The sequence below is a fragment of the Cheilinus undulatus genome, linkage group 24, assembly GCF_018320785.1.
Source record: "Cheilinus undulatus linkage group 24, ASM1832078v1, whole genome shotgun sequence".
NCBI lineage: Eukaryota > Metazoa > Chordata > Actinopteri > Labriformes > Labridae > Cheilinus > Cheilinus undulatus.
The window spans coordinates 9,249,446-9,265,320 of NC_054888.1; positions in this window are offsets into that span (position 1 = coordinate 9,249,446).

The following is a 15,875-nucleotide window of genomic DNA, read 5'->3' on the forward strand; positions in this document are numbered from 1 at the left end:
CATAGCAGCCACATAAGCTACATGGGTACATTATCAATTAGTTAGCTTTAACTACGTTTTCTGAAGCTCACATTGCTAAAGCTAAAATAGCTATGCTAGTAATTAATACTACTACATAAGCCAATTTAGCTTAATTAGTTTTAGCAACGTGAGCTCTAGCCAATGAGGCTAAAGCTAACTTAGCTAAACCTTAGCATAGCTAAGCTATGTCGCTGCGTAATCTATGTAGCTTGATAGCTTTAGCTAAGTTTGCTACAGCTCACATTGCTAATGCTTATTTTGTTACATTAGCTTATGTAGTAACATTATTTACGTAGTTAGCGTAGCTATGTTAGCTTTAGCTATGTTTGCGAAAGCTCACGTTGCCAAAGCTAGCACTGTTCGTGTAACTACGTCAAAAACAACAGGCCTATACTTAATGTAATCCTGAATCAGACATCTGACCTTTTTCTGCATTTTATTCAGGAAATGTTGCCAAGTCTGCTATGTTTTCAGTGTAGTTAGTTAATGAATGTAACGGAGAGACTTTGTATTTGAATAAAGTTGAATTTAAAAAATGAAAAATCTAAAAATGAACATACATTGTACTGGCAAAATATGGCACTTAATGGTCTGAGAGAGTGGCCGTCGGAGATATAGGGTCTGCCATTTATGGAAACCCTTTCCTGCCTAAAGAAGAAGAAAAAAATAGAAATTATGACATAAAAAGTAATAATTATGAGATAAAAAGTCAAAACTGTGACATAGAAAGTCAAAATTATTAGATACATTTTTATGTCATAATTTCAACTTTTTTCTCAAAATTTTGACTTTTTATCTCATCATTTCGAATTTTTACCTCATGATTTCATCTTTTCCCTCATAATTACGATTTAAGATCCTTTTTTTTCTTTTCTCTGTTTTTCTAAATTGACTAAATTGCACATTTTTCTTTCGTAAGTGTCGGAAACCGGCTTCCATAGCAGTTAGACTGTCTTGGAAGTTTTTAAAGTCACCCCTCCAGTGCCTCACAGTGGTTCGGTCCAACCCCTCTCCTCTCTCCTTGCTGTTGGTTTCGTCCAAAAGTTGCCGCGATGCCCAGGAGAGACGCCGATGACGAGGTAGAAAGTAACTGAAGTTAGTTAGGAGCGATTTTAGAGCAATAACTGTTTAAAAACAGTAAACATGATATTTAACGTACTTTGATAAAGACAGTTACTATCCCGTATCCGAGCTTTTAGCTTTTGCCTCGCTAGCTAACGTAAGTTGTGTCATGCTAAAAACCGTTGATGAACCGAGACTCTTGAGAACAGGAACACCAACTTTATCAAGATATCAGAGGAAAAAAAAATACCATAGTATTAAACTCAACGTGATTGTTTCAGGCCAGAATGCTAAATGAAATACACACCTTCACCTTCACCTGAAGAAAAGGTAAAAAGCAGGTGTGTTGCTGCTGGAATAATTATTTTACCTTACTGAAATGAATATATTCAGTAGTTTTATAAAGTACCAGCTCTGTAATAAGAACGTATTGATTTAAGTGAAGAATTATTTGTTTAGAAAGAGTTTCTGTCAGGTTTTTATTGCATTCTGGATTGTTACACAGAATAAAAATACATTTAAAGGGAAAATATCTTATTACGCTCGAGACAAGGAAAGTTTGATGAAATGTTTAGGAGAAATTAATTGATGGTGTATGAAAATGTTTCCTAATGTCATCAGGAAAAGGCGAGAAGACAGCAAAGCCCGGTACAAAGAAGCAGGAAGAGTTGGACAGCCCCGTAGTCTCAGGTAAGTTTGATGAACTTCTGTCACAGAAATAATCCAATTTAAACTTACAAATGAGTCAATATAGTGAGTTTGTGTTTTTAGTATGTAGTGTCATTATTTTAACAACCCATCATTAATTTACCTTTACTTATTTATGTTTTTTTATAGCATAAACTGAACAAAACAATCTAGATCAATCTAGGGGGGAATCAGGTCCCATTACAATACACCGGGAGACTGCCAGTGGTTACCGGGCACTTGGGACATCCACGGTACGACCAGAGGCTTGTGGCAACCCTGCTACCTGCCTTAACAGTACCTTAGGTTCCCAACTTTTTTTTCCTCAGGGCCCTAACCCTTATTTCTACCCCAGAAAACTTCCAGACAGGTATAAAATCCCAAACAAATCCAAACAAAATAGACCTACACACAAATGTTCTTGCCAAAGGATCAATGTATAAAATATCCATTATCACCATGGCGTCATATGTACCAAACTTTAAATTTTCAACTCAAAAAACTCGTTAATTTATGTTTTTCTTTTTAGTTAGATCATAAAGTCAGAAATAGCCATTGTGTGGAGGAAATCAAACCAGAAGCATTTTTCCGTGCACAAGTCCTGCGATAGAGAGTCTTATTAAATAATGCTTCTTGATGGAACTGCTCAGCCAATTATTACTTTGAAATCTTGAAATTTTTGTGTTTATGATGACAATATTTGCAGCTTTTTAAAATCTGAAATTTTGTTTTTTATTTTCTTGTAAATTTACTGCTTTTTAAACATAAATCTACCTGGACCCCAGGTTGGGACCCACTGCCCTTGGCCTTGCTTACTCACCCCCTAAACACTATTAAATGTTGCATCATCACTTAGTCTGAAATATTTACTTATACGGGGTATTATTCAACAACAACAAACAACACATAACTGAAGCCTGGAAAATCAAACTCATTCCTCTTTTTTCTAACACTATGAAGATAAGGACAATGTTTCTTCCTTCAATAGTAGCTTTGGAATCCTTCAGGAGGAGCTTGAAAATTTTTCAGGGGAGAAGGACGTCTGGGTCGACCTGTTTCGCCTACTGCACCTGCGACCAGACCCCGGATAAGTGGAAGAAGAGGGATGGAATCACTGACGTGTCACTACTTTTCTTCATACTTGTTTGCACCTTCTGTGTTTGCATACTTCCCTGTAATCTCATACCCTTAAATGGGCATAAAAGGGGCATTTTGAGCGTACAAGCACTAAGAATTGAGTATGGTGTAGATCTGCCTTCTTTGTAAAATGTCTTAAGATATCTTCAGTCATAAATAGGCACTATTCAAACAAAGACTGATTGATTGATCTACTTGAAAACGTCTTCAGTCATCTTTCTCTTTCCTTTCCATCCTGTCTCTCTCCTCTACATTGTACCGCTTCCTCCCTCCCTCCATCACCCCTCCCGTGGTCTGCCAGTCTAATCAGCCATAACAAACAGCATGCATGTGCTTACGTTTTATGCTGGGCAAGCATTTAGGATTTGAGAGTGTGAGAAAATGGGATGGACGGCGTGTGAGAGTGAGTGGAGGGCACTACAAAGCTTGGAGCTTGATAGAGAGAGGGATGGATGAAGGAATTAGAGGAGGGATGAAAGGAATGAGCGTGTCACAGAAAGAGAGAGGAAGATTCAGACTGAGGCTGTTCCAAAGGATGAAAAGATTGTAAGGATGCAAGAAAGAAAGAGGCTGACTGGATGATTTAGGAATTGTTGGCGGAAACACAAAGGTAGCAGAGACAGAGGGGACATTTGAGGGGCAGCAGGGGAAAGAAAGACGCCTTACTGTAGGGGAATGCTTTAAGGATGAAGTAAAAATAAGGAGGGTGATAGATAAGAGATGATAAAGGTCAAAAAGAGGAGAGAATGATTGACGTTTAGGTTTGAAGAGCGGAGGAATATAAGAAATGAAAGTGAAAAGGAAAAACAATTAGGATTCCCCTTCCAGAGACGTAATCAGTATAGATGTTGATGCATGCAAACACGTGCCTGCTTCCCCACCCTCTCAGAAACATACGCTTAAGCTCTTTTCCTAAACACACGCACGCACAGAAATATGCAAGCATGCATTGCGCCTCTTCATCACGCGCGCGCTTGCTCCTCATTCTCAGGAGCACGTTTCTGCACTTTCCCTCGCTCTCTCCCTCTCCCTCTCTCTCTCTCTCTCTCTCTCTCTCTCTCTCTCTCTCTCTCCGTCCACTGGAGATTAGCCTCTCTGTTGTCATGACAACAGCAGCTGAAGGACAGGGAGAGGGAGTGGATGGTTGTATCGCCATGCCTGTTTGTGTGCGGGCGAGAGACAATGAGAGTTAGTGACAGAAACACCGGAGTTACTCAGCCACAGCACCACTGTGGGCTTTTTCCCCCCTTGACACCTGGGCTTAAGGCTAAAATCTGTCAAAAATGCAGAGAAATGTGACCCGAGCACCTGCATCGAGACACGTGCCAGCAGCTAAACAGGCAGCTGTGATGCTCCATCTTCCGCTACGGGCTTCTGCTTTTTATGAATCTAGAGATGAAATCTCCAGAAGCAGTCGGTGTTGCACATTCGGGTCCTAGAATCAAAACAAATCCAAACTTTACACCTGCTTCCTTACAAATAAGAGGCTAAAATGATGTTGAAATTACCATCTTGTACCATCCCCTCTTCTTTTAACCACAATTTGGGAAGTAAGGAGGCCAGTTGCTGGAGTTTTGTGAGAGGAATGTTGTCCCATTCTTGTCTGAGGTGAGATTCTAGCTGCTCAACAGTCCTGGGTCTTCTTTGCCACATTTTATGTTGCGCTAAATGTTTTCTATTGGTGAAAGGTCTGGACTACAGGCAGGACAGTTCAGCACCTGGACTGTGAAGCCATGCCATTGTGATGAATTAGCATGGTCCCTGACTCTTTAATGAACAGGACACAGCACCCATGGTTTCCAAAGGAATTTCAAATTTTGATCTGACCACAGAACAGTTTTCCATTTTGCCTCAGTCCATTATAAATAAGCTTTGGCTCAAGAAGACGGCAGCATTTCTAGATTTTATTCACATATGGCTTCTTCTTTGCATGATAAAGCTCCGGCCTGACAGACGGTGATTCCCGGAAGTTATCCTGAACCAGTGCAGGGATTTCCAGAACAGAATCGTGCCTGTTTTTAACGCAGTGCCGCCTGAGGGCCCCAAGATCATGAGCATCCAATGTAGAGCTTTGGTCTTGTCCGTTGTTTGCAGACATTTCTCCAGATTCTCAGAATTATTGGATATTATTATGTACTGTAGATCAGTGGTTCACTACCTCGAACACTATATTGCCAAAAGTATTCGCTCACCCACCTTGACTCACATATGAACCTAAGTGACATCTCATTCTTAATCCATAGGGTTTGATAGGAGGTCGATCCACCCTTTGCAGCTATATCAGCTTCAACTCTTCTGGGAAGGCTTTCCACAAGGTCTAGGAGTGTGTTTATGGGAATTTTTGACCATTCTTCCAGTAGTGCAGTTGTGAGGTCACACACTGATGTTGGATGAGAAGGCCTGGCTCTCAGTCTCCGCTCTAATTCATCCCAAAGGTGTTCTATCAGGTTGAGGTCAGGACTCTGTGCAGGCCAGTCATCCACACCAAACTCTCTCATCCATGTCTTTATGGACCTTGCTTTGTGCACTGGTGCACAGTCATGTTGGAACAGGAAGGGGCCATCCCCAAACTGTTCCTACAAAGTTGGGAGCATGGAATTGTCCAAAATCTCTTGGTATGCTGAAGCATTCAGAGTTCCTTTCACTGGAACTAAGGGGCCAAGCCCAGCTCCTGGAAAACAACCCCACACCATAATCCCCCCTCCACCAAACTTTACACTTGGCACAATGCAGTCAGACAAGTACTGTTCTCCTGGCAGCCGCCAAACCCAGACTCATCCACCAGATTGCCAGATGGAGAAGCGTGAGTCCAGTGGCAACGTGCTTTATACCACTGCATCCGACGCTTTGCATTGCACTTGGTGATGTATGGCTTGGAAGCAGCTGCTCGGCCATGGAAACCCATTCCATGAAGCTCTCTATGCACTGTTCTTGAGCTAATCTGAGGGCCACATGAAGTTTGGAGGTCTGTAGTTAGTGACCCTGAGAAAGTTGACCTCTGCGCACTGTGCGCCTCAGCATCCGCTGACCCCGCTCTGTCATTTTACGTGGCCTACCACTTGGTGGCTGAGTTGCTGTCATTCCCAATCGTTTCCACTTTGTTATAATACCACTGGCAGTTGACTGTGGAACATTTAGGAGTGAGGAAATATCACCACTGGACTTGTTGCACAGGTGGCATCCTATCACAGTACCACGCTGGAATTCACTGAGCTCCTGAGAGCGAGCCATTCTTTCACAAACGTTTGTAGAAACAGTCTGCATGCCTAGGTTCTTGATTTTATACACCTGTGGCCATGGAAGTGATTGGAACACCTGATTTCAATTATTTGGATCGGGGAGTGAACACTTTTGGCAATATAGTGTATTTAAGAAAAGCTTAGCCCACCCAGGACCCACTTTGAAAAATTAAACATCAATTTTGAATGGTTTCATTGACAAAATCCCGACATAATAAGCAAACATTCACTTAGTTCTTGACAAAAGATCTAAGTATAAACTATCCACTGTTACGATGTATTAGGGCCACTCTAGAAAAAAACAACAATAAAGAGGATTTATTCATTTTCAAGAAAAAGCTCAAAATTCTCAAGTTTTAATAGTTGTTGATTAGTGGGAAATTATGTGTTTTTTTCTTTAAAAGTTGTAAAAGTGCGTAAACTAAAAAGTAGAATTTTTGAGACTGAAACGTCAAAAACCTAACCACTGTTTTCATTTGGTTTCTTTTATTTATTTATTTATTTTTTTACTTTACACTGCTGTAGAGTTCTGATTTTACAGAATTACAATTTTTGTGTCTACTGTCAAAATGTAGGACTTTTTAAACTTCAGAATTAGATTTTTTGGGGGGGGGCATGAATTCCAGTTTTAAACTCTGAAATTTGAAATTCCAAGTTTGATGACTTCAGAAACTCAAATATGTTTTTTTTTTCTCAAATATGTGAATTCTTTCTCAGAAATGAACAGATTGTCTCCAGTTTTTAACTTTTGAGTTTGCCCTAATACAGTATGTTTCTAATCATGTTTTTAACGAATATATGTGTGGCTAATTTTGACTCTCCACCCCCCACTGCTATTGTCTTAGTAATTTTACATTGAGGAGCATCAATTTGTAGACACATATTGGTGAAACTTGGGCCATCTTCACTCCTGAGAGACTCTGCCTCTCTAATATGCACCTTTTATACCCAGGCATGTCACTGACCTGTTCCCAATTAACCTAGTTAGCTGCAAAATGCTCCCCCAGCTGTTTTCAATGAGAAACACTTACTTTTCCAGCCTTTTGTTGCCCTGTCCCTACTTTTTTAAGATGTTTTGCTGCCATCAAATTCAAAACAAGCTCACATTTCTTGTAAAATGATAAAATGTCTTAGTTTCAGCATCTGATATGTTGTTTATGTTCTATTGTGAGTAAAATATTGGTTTATGAGATTTGCAAATCATTGCGTTCGGTTTTATTGACATATTTCTTGGCATCCAGACTTTTTTGGAATTTATTTGAACAGCAGATGAGTCAGCGGAAACTATGCAAATGTAGAATATAAAGGACGTGTATAGAGTTAAACCAAATCTCATACATGAGTTAGATGTTACAGCTGCAGTCCCACCCTCCATGCAGTATTTATCCAAATGAATTAGCAAAACTGCCCGAGGACTCAAGATCAAATGCTTCTGTGAGTGCTGATAATTTCGTCGTCCTATTTACAAGACAAAAGTAGGCAGCAGCTCCTGGATCAGCACTAAACCTCAATAGATCAAAACAATTACCTCATGCTGGGTTGATGGGAACCAGGACAACACAAAAAGAGTTTTAATCTGCCTGTGAACGACTGTAAGAGATAAGAACATCTTGATAAGGATGTCTACAGGAAGGGATTTGCTGAAAAACTAAAACAAAGGCTGCTAAAAGGCATACAGTGAAGCGCACAGGAGGAGTCCTGAATTTCATTTTTATTAGCAGATCAGGCTGCATCTTAGAAAAGCTTTCCATCAGTCAGAAAAATTAGGACAGAAGCAGCAACAATTGAAAAGGATGGTAGGAAATGAAAGCACAAGGTTAGCTGATTCGTCATTTTGCCCTCAATATAGATGACAAGATAAACTGAGCACAGCAGGGAAATAACTTTCCAGGGTTACTTTCTTCTTCCAACTCTTGAATGAAGACTGATGGTGTGAAAAGATTTCCAAATCGGTGATGTTTCAATTATTTGAAAAACAGAGAAGTGATGTGATGTGGTACGTTTAAGTGCAATGCTATACCGTACAATATTATACGACATATGATACTAAATAGGCTAAAGATAATGCAATATGATGCAATAAAGTTAAGTACAATAAGGTAGGATACAATACTTTACAGTAGGGGTTCTCAACGTTGGAGTCAGGACCCCATTTGGGGTCGCGAGACACTGAGATGGGGTCTCCAGATACCTTAAAAACTAAGAATATTTTTTAAAATTACACTGTTGCCACTTTACACCAATTTTGCCAAATTTTAACACATTTTTGCCACTTAAAACCCATTTTTTGTCTGTTTAAAACCCTGTCCACCACTTTTTTCTGCCTGGTTTTGCCACTTCTAAACCAAATCTTGACACTCTCCGCCTATTGTTGGCTCTGTTGACCCATTAATGCTACTATTAACCCCTCTTTACCACTTTTTATGCCACATTTCACAATTTGACATGCCCGTTTTGCCAGTTTCACCCATAGCTTTTTCCTAAACACTCTGCGCTTTGTAAACAGCGTTATTTCTTATTTCTAATATTCTGCACTTTACTGACAATTGCAATTGTTTATTTATTCCTATTCCCCTTTTTATTCTATTCTCCTTTCATTAATATTTGTATTGTATTTGTATTTGTATTTGTACTTTCAAATTTCAAGAGCAAGTGTAATGCTGTAACAACCGAATTTCCTCCCCCGGGGATTAATAAAGTATTCAGATTCTGATTCTGATTCTTCCAATTTCTGCCTCAGATAGCTCTTTTTTCCAATTTATTAATATTAATCAATTTTTCATCCCATTTCACAAGTTTCCACCTATTTTTGGCACTTTAACACCATTTCAGCTGCTTTTTAATCCCCTTTTACCACCTAATGTGCCACTTTAACCCATTTTAGCCATTGTTTTGGTTATTTTTGCCACTTGAATCTAATTTTTGGCACTTCGAACCCATTTCCACTACTTTTAAAATCCAATTTCAACATCTTTTCTGCTATTGTTTTCCATTATTAACCCATTTTAGCTATTTTTAACATATTTTAATTCGGTTTTTATCAAAAGATTTTACATTTTAAGAGGGCTACTTACTGCACAAATGAATTAAGAAGATATTTGTTTCTTTGATAAGCAAATACCACAGCTTAACTTTACAATGGACCATGATTTTGCTAGCCCCCAGTTTGGCTTGGCCCCAGAAAGCTCTCCCATTTTTACCCTCTAATGGGCGGCCTTGTCTGCACATGACTATTCTTCAATGTACATGGCTGTGTTCAGCCATCTTCAGGTACAGTGGGGGTCCCCGGTCCCTGGAACCTTTATTTTGGGGGTTGTGGGCTAAAAAGGTTGAGAACCTCTGCTTTATGGTACAAAACCATACAGTTAAACAGCACCATACCATACAGTATGATATGATAAAGTATGGTAGAGTGCAGAACTGTATGATACCAGACAATACAATAAAAAAAGATACGTTATGATACGATACCATATGGCAGTGGTTCCCAACCTTTTTTCCTTGAAACCCCCCACTTGTATCAAAGAAAACTTGAACCCATTTGTCAATGTCAACTTTGCATGTTTTGAGCCAACAAAAAACACAGTAAAATACAGAGGAACATTCTAGTTTCAGCACAGCTAAAATCTACATTAATCCTAGCCCTGCCCAGGCACATTGCCGCTCATAGTTCAGGGTTTTAAGCTTATACCAGGGCGGCCTTTCAGGGGGTCAAAGCCACCCCTGGCTGTAGGTACATTATCTTCTGTGGTTTAACAGGAAAAACACCATACTGACTCCCACTACAGTAGATATGGTAATGTACGTATCTGAAGGGGAATTAAAGTGTTGCAGAATATGTGAATTTGTTCCAAAGCTTAAGGAAGCAAATTAAAAGGAGCTGTGTTAATGTGATTGTAAAGGCTTGTCATGTCTTTTCATGTTCATTTTGCTCAGCTCACAGTGGCAGCTTTACACCATTTATGAATGAAAATTCATGTCACCATTGCAATGCCTCTGCAGTGCAAGACATTGGCTTTTATGCTGCAAGAGCTCAATGAATTTGCAAACCAAGGGAAAGGAAATGTTTTTACAGTAATTTGTATAATGCAATCAAAATCTATCCTTCTTAACCTTCATGCATCCCTTCAATTTTACACCCATTTTTGCCCTTTTGGACCAGAATGGCTCATTTCATATGTTAGGCTATAAAAATTGTATACGTAGATTTTTTTGTTCAAACTTTTTTTGTTATTTTTTAAATCAACCCCTCCCTTAATAATAAATATAAAAAACATAAGTAAAATTTTTTTTACCCCTTTTTGCCAGGCTCTGTCATGGAAATCCCTAGTGTTTTAGACAGGAAGAAATGAAAACATTAGCAATTTCAATATACTGCATACATAATCTTTTTTTCTGGTTATCAGAGCCTGGTATACTGGTGATTGATGTTCAGCACCATTGATTTTATGCATTGTTACTTTTTATGCAGTTTATAATGTAAAAAAAAAGAAATGCAGACCAAAATGGCTCATTTCATATATTAGGCTAAAAGAATTGCATACATTATATTTTTTTGAAAACTTTTTTTTGTCAGTTTTATGACCAAAAGCCTAATTTCAAGCCTGAGTTATACAAAATAGGGTGTTTTGGGGGTGGTAAAGTAGGCAAATTCAGTGCTTTTTTTCCCCATGGACCACAATAGGGAAAATTGTGCCACCTGGTGGAAAATGGTTTAACATACAACTTTCACAAAAATCCTAAAGAAAAATCCCCAACATTTATTGCATGCATATTTTAAGTTCACATAGCTCCAGCACAAAAAAAAAAAAAAAAAAAAAAAAATTATAATGAAGTAGATGGGACCAAAATGGGCACTAGGGGACCAAACGTCAGATTTTTATAGACGTGGGGTGTGAGTTAAGCAAAATTTTAAAATACCAAAAAAAACCAAAAGACTGCCATAGCTTATACCTGAGGCTTGAAAACTCATAAATTTGTGTCGAGAGGAATATAAAATTGTCCCAAAATGGTACAAAGGGAAATGTGAAGGTTAAATAATGCAGATGTTTGGAGTCAATTTCAAGGTCTTTTTCCCAGCATCCTGAACAAACACTTTACAGTTCCTGTGTTTTATGATGGATTATGAAAAAGCCACTTAAGTGCTGATTGCTTTCTTCCTCTTTTGGGGCGCATCATGTCCAGGATTAAGAACAAAGCTGAGATTGAAACAGGATGGGAAAGAGGTTCCTGGCCTCCACAATCTGAAGGACTTTCTTTATATTTGGTTCCAAGGTCACTGTGCAGAGCAGCGCTGCAGTAGCTTTGACTTATCTTGACACTATCCAGAACATAGAGATCAAATCTGGTCAAGTAGAATTTATAATTTATGGACAGCTGCTATGAAGACGGACAGGAAGCACAGAGGTTTCAGCTAGACAGTTCATGAAAGGCAATGGGAACTTAGAATGTCAATAAAAAAAATAAGCCCTACCAAATTAGTCATGAAGAGAATAAAACGCTTTCAGCTTGAGCCCTCTCTAAATGTATTATGTATAAACTCAGATGCTGTCTGCTGCTGCATCTTTCAGTTTGGATGGAGTGTTCAGTTACATCAGGTCTGCTTTGCTGCTCATAAGTCATCACATATACAAATGGAAAGCAGTGGTCTGGTTAGAGGCTTACATTACATTTTAGATGGCTTGTTAAGTTTCCAGAAAATGATCAAATTATCAGGCCCCTCTAGAACTGACCTTTATGTTGAGCTGTAGCACAAACCATTGTTGTGCAATGATGTGCTTTAACTTTGTAATGCTCAAAGCTTGTAAAATCAAATGAAAACTGTTTCTACTTATTCATTACTCACAACTCATTCATATCTTTCCCTTCTTTCATTCTTCTTTTTCCCGCTCTGGTGATCAGCCGGTAATGGCCGTTCACTCTCTTGGAAACTCAGCTAATAAGAAAATCTTCTCTCTTTCACAGTCTGCCTGTCGTTTCAGTGTGGAAGCTGCAACCCTCCTCCACCCCAGCCACCTCCATTCAGTTAATCCGCTTCTAGTCAAGATCCACACAGGACTTCTGCTCACTTCATCCTGCATCCCTCATCAACACCCCCACCAGTGTCTAGACTCCATAGGGGGTATCCTACTCCTGTCTAGGCCTCACTAAGTCATCAAGACTTTGCACATCTCTCTTTCATTAAAATTTGTAAAATAAATTATTGTCAAACTCGTATTAAGTCTCTCCTGACTGAACTGGAATGATAAGTATCATCAAGAAATTTAAAGAGAGCCACACAGTTCAGCAGAGGAAGGAAGAGAACGATTTCAAAGACTCTGGAAAGAAAACTAGTGAGAGACGTGTTGAAAGACCCCAGAAGAACTTCCAAGATACTAGTGGATGACTTGGTCAAGTTGTGAATAGCAGTCTTAATGAAGGCAATCACTCAAGCCCTGCACAGGAATGGACCAAGAAAAACTCAAGTTTTGCAGAAGAGACTCCTTCAAGTCAGACTGAATTATGCTGAGGAAAACCTGGAGAAAGATTCTGCGTACTGGAAGTGTGACCAAACTAGAGCTCTTTGGCCATAGAGACAGATGTTTGGAGAAAGAAGGGAGAGGTGTATCATCCAAAGAACACTGTCCTGACAGCGAAATGGTGGGAGTATTATGCTGTGGGAATGCTTCGGTGCATCTGAAACTGGGAATCCCGTGAAGGTGGAAGGCATCATGAAGAAAGAAGGATGTGACGATTCTGAAAGAAAACCTCAAGCAGTCAGCAGCAAAACTGGGTCTGGGTCTTCGCTTTGTCTTCAAACATGCCAGTGAACCAAAATATACCAGACTCCTGGTTTAAAACTACCTCCAGGAGACCAAAGCAAGCATTGTTGACTGAGTTGTATCCCATTGAAAATCTGTGGAGTGAACCAAGGTCCATGCCAGAAGACTATCAAATCTGGAGGAGCTTGAGAGATTCGCCAAAGAAGAATGAAGTGGGATTTTTCAGGAGACGCGTCAGAGGCTTGTTGAAAACTTCAATGAAAGTGTGAAGGCTGTTATCCAGAGATTATTTTCTACTTGTTTGCAACTGATTTACATAGAAGACCTTTTCTTTTTTCACCTTTTTCACCTCCCTTGTGTTAGTCCTGAAAGTGTCCAAAATTATTAACAATTAAGAGAGTTCTCTAACAAGGCATTCCCAAACTTTTCAAAACAAAGCCCCCATAATAAGCTAGAGACCGTACCATACCATACCGTACCATACCATACAGGCCTAACAGTACGGTGGTATAAGCACTAAAACAGCCTCAACAATAATGAGTAGATTTATGATATCGTTGCAGGAAAGATTTAATGTTTTTCATGGAATTATGGTTTAACAGGAGAATTGAACTCTTGCAAGGACCTTTAACTGTCAAAATTTATTAAGGAGCTGAGCACCTCTAAAGGTCTGAGCCTAAAATGGCCCCCGGCTGAATTAGAGGTCTCCAGTACTGTAGCCACCACTGTTGAACTTTGAAACTTTGCTTCAGGGATCAGTGCAAATATGAGAGTATGCCGATGGTTATACAGACTGTGGCTCCAGTAGGAGTTAAATTGTTCTCTGGATATACCATTGTAGCACTGTTATACCCTTTCCTTCTGAAACATTTGATTTATCACACAGCTCTTTCTCTTGGTGTTGGAATGACTCATAGAGGTTTACACCAAACTGTTTGTCAGATGTCTGGCACCATTAATAATCAGAGTGAGACAGTCACGAGTTTATAAAATGAATCATTTAAAAAAAAAAAAAAAGGGTCAGAAAAGAGTACACAATTTGTTTTGTGTAAGAACAAGAAGCAGTGCCCGTGAAAGTATAGTCAAGGGTCTAGACAGTGCAAGGGTTGCTTCTGTGGTGTGTGATTCATGTGACTCATGATTTCTTATATCTTGATATTTGACCTTGACTTTCAAAATCTAATCAGTTCATCCTTGAGTTATTGTGGAAATTTGTGCAAAATGTATAGAAAATCTGTTCAAGCGATTTGGAGATATTGTGTACTCAAGAATGGCACTGATTGTAGGTCGAACACAAGGCCCAACGACCTTGACCTTTGACCCATGAACTATGACCTCAAAACTCCAATCAGTAAATCCTTGGGTCACTGTGAATTTTTTTTTGCAAAATTTGAACAAAATCCCCCAAAGCTTTCTTGAGTTATTGTGTTCAAAAATGGCATGGTAGGCAAGGGATGATCCTGATTTTAAATGACCTTGGCCTTTGACCTCCAAATTCGTATCAGTTCATCATTGAGTTGCGTTTGACATTTCTGCAAAATTTGAAGGAAATCCCTGAAAGCATCCTCTAGATGTTGTGCTCACAGGAATTGCGTTGAAAGTTAGGGAGGAAAATGACGCCATATGACCTTGAGTTTTGACCTATGACCTTAAAACTCCAATCAGTTTATCCTAGGGTCATTTTAAACATTTCTGCAAAGTCTGAAGAAAATCTGTCAAAATGCTTTGCGATGTTGATATTTCAATAATGGCATGGAAAGCAAAAGATATACTTGTTTTTCAATGATCTTGACCTTTGACCCATGAACTATGTCCTCAAAACTCGAGCCAGTTAATCCTTGAGTTACTGCAGAAATTTTTGCAAAATTTGAACAAAATCCCCCAAAGTTTTCTTGAGCTATTGCATTCATAAAGTGGCATGGTAGGCAAGGGATGATCTTGATGTCAAAGACCTTGACCTTGACCTTTGACCTCCAAATTTGTATCTGTTCATCCTTGAGTTTCATTAAACATTTCTGCAAAATTTGAAGAAAATCCCTGAAAGCATCCTCTAGATGCTGTGCCCACAAGAATGGCGTTGAAAGCTAGGGATGAAAATGACGCCATACGACCTTGAGTTTTGACCTATGACCTTAAAACTGTAATCAGGTTATCCTAGGGTCATTTCAAACATTTCTACAAAGTCAGAAGAAAATCTGTAAAAATGCTCTTGAGATGTTGATATTTCAATAATGGCATGGAAAGCAATGGATATACTTGTTTGTCAATGACCTTGACCTTTGACCCCTGAAATCTTATCATTTAAATCAGGCTGTACATTTATGCAAAGTTTGAAGAGAGTCTGTTGAAGTGTTTTTGCATTCACGAGAATGGCTGGTATGGCTGGTTAACCCTTGGCTGTCGATGGCACAGAGGCGTAATCAATGGGCCGACAGAAGTTAGAATATATTTGTCTCTTCTTTGTTTGTGGAGGACGGTTTGAAAAATGTCCTTTCTGCTGTGTCACAGCAGGAGTGACAGGAGGAGTGAGGCAATCTGTGGCTAACAGTTTGCTGGAGTCGAATGAAAGTGATGAAATATATCAGACTCCACAATCTGCTGGGTGTAAATACAAGAGCGCTGCTGAGAATCAGTTGTATCCTTTGTATATAGTCTGGTTGAAACGCATGTTTGACAGTGGAGGAAAGAAAACACAGTCAGAGGTTTTTATTCACTGTGAACCAACACTCTCAGACATGATCAGGGACGAGCCTCCTGCTGAGTTTGATCTCCATGTTTCTTGTCCTTTTGAAAAACTTCAGTTTTTATTTAAAGTATGCAGTCTTTGTCTTGTTTCCCATATGAAAGCATTGACGTCTTCTGCTGTTATCTAAAGGACACTTTGAGCTTTTCATAAGCTATGCCCCCCTTTTTTCTGCTCTGTCTCAAAGGTCCTTTAGTGAACTTTGTCTCTTCAGATAGAGCGGTT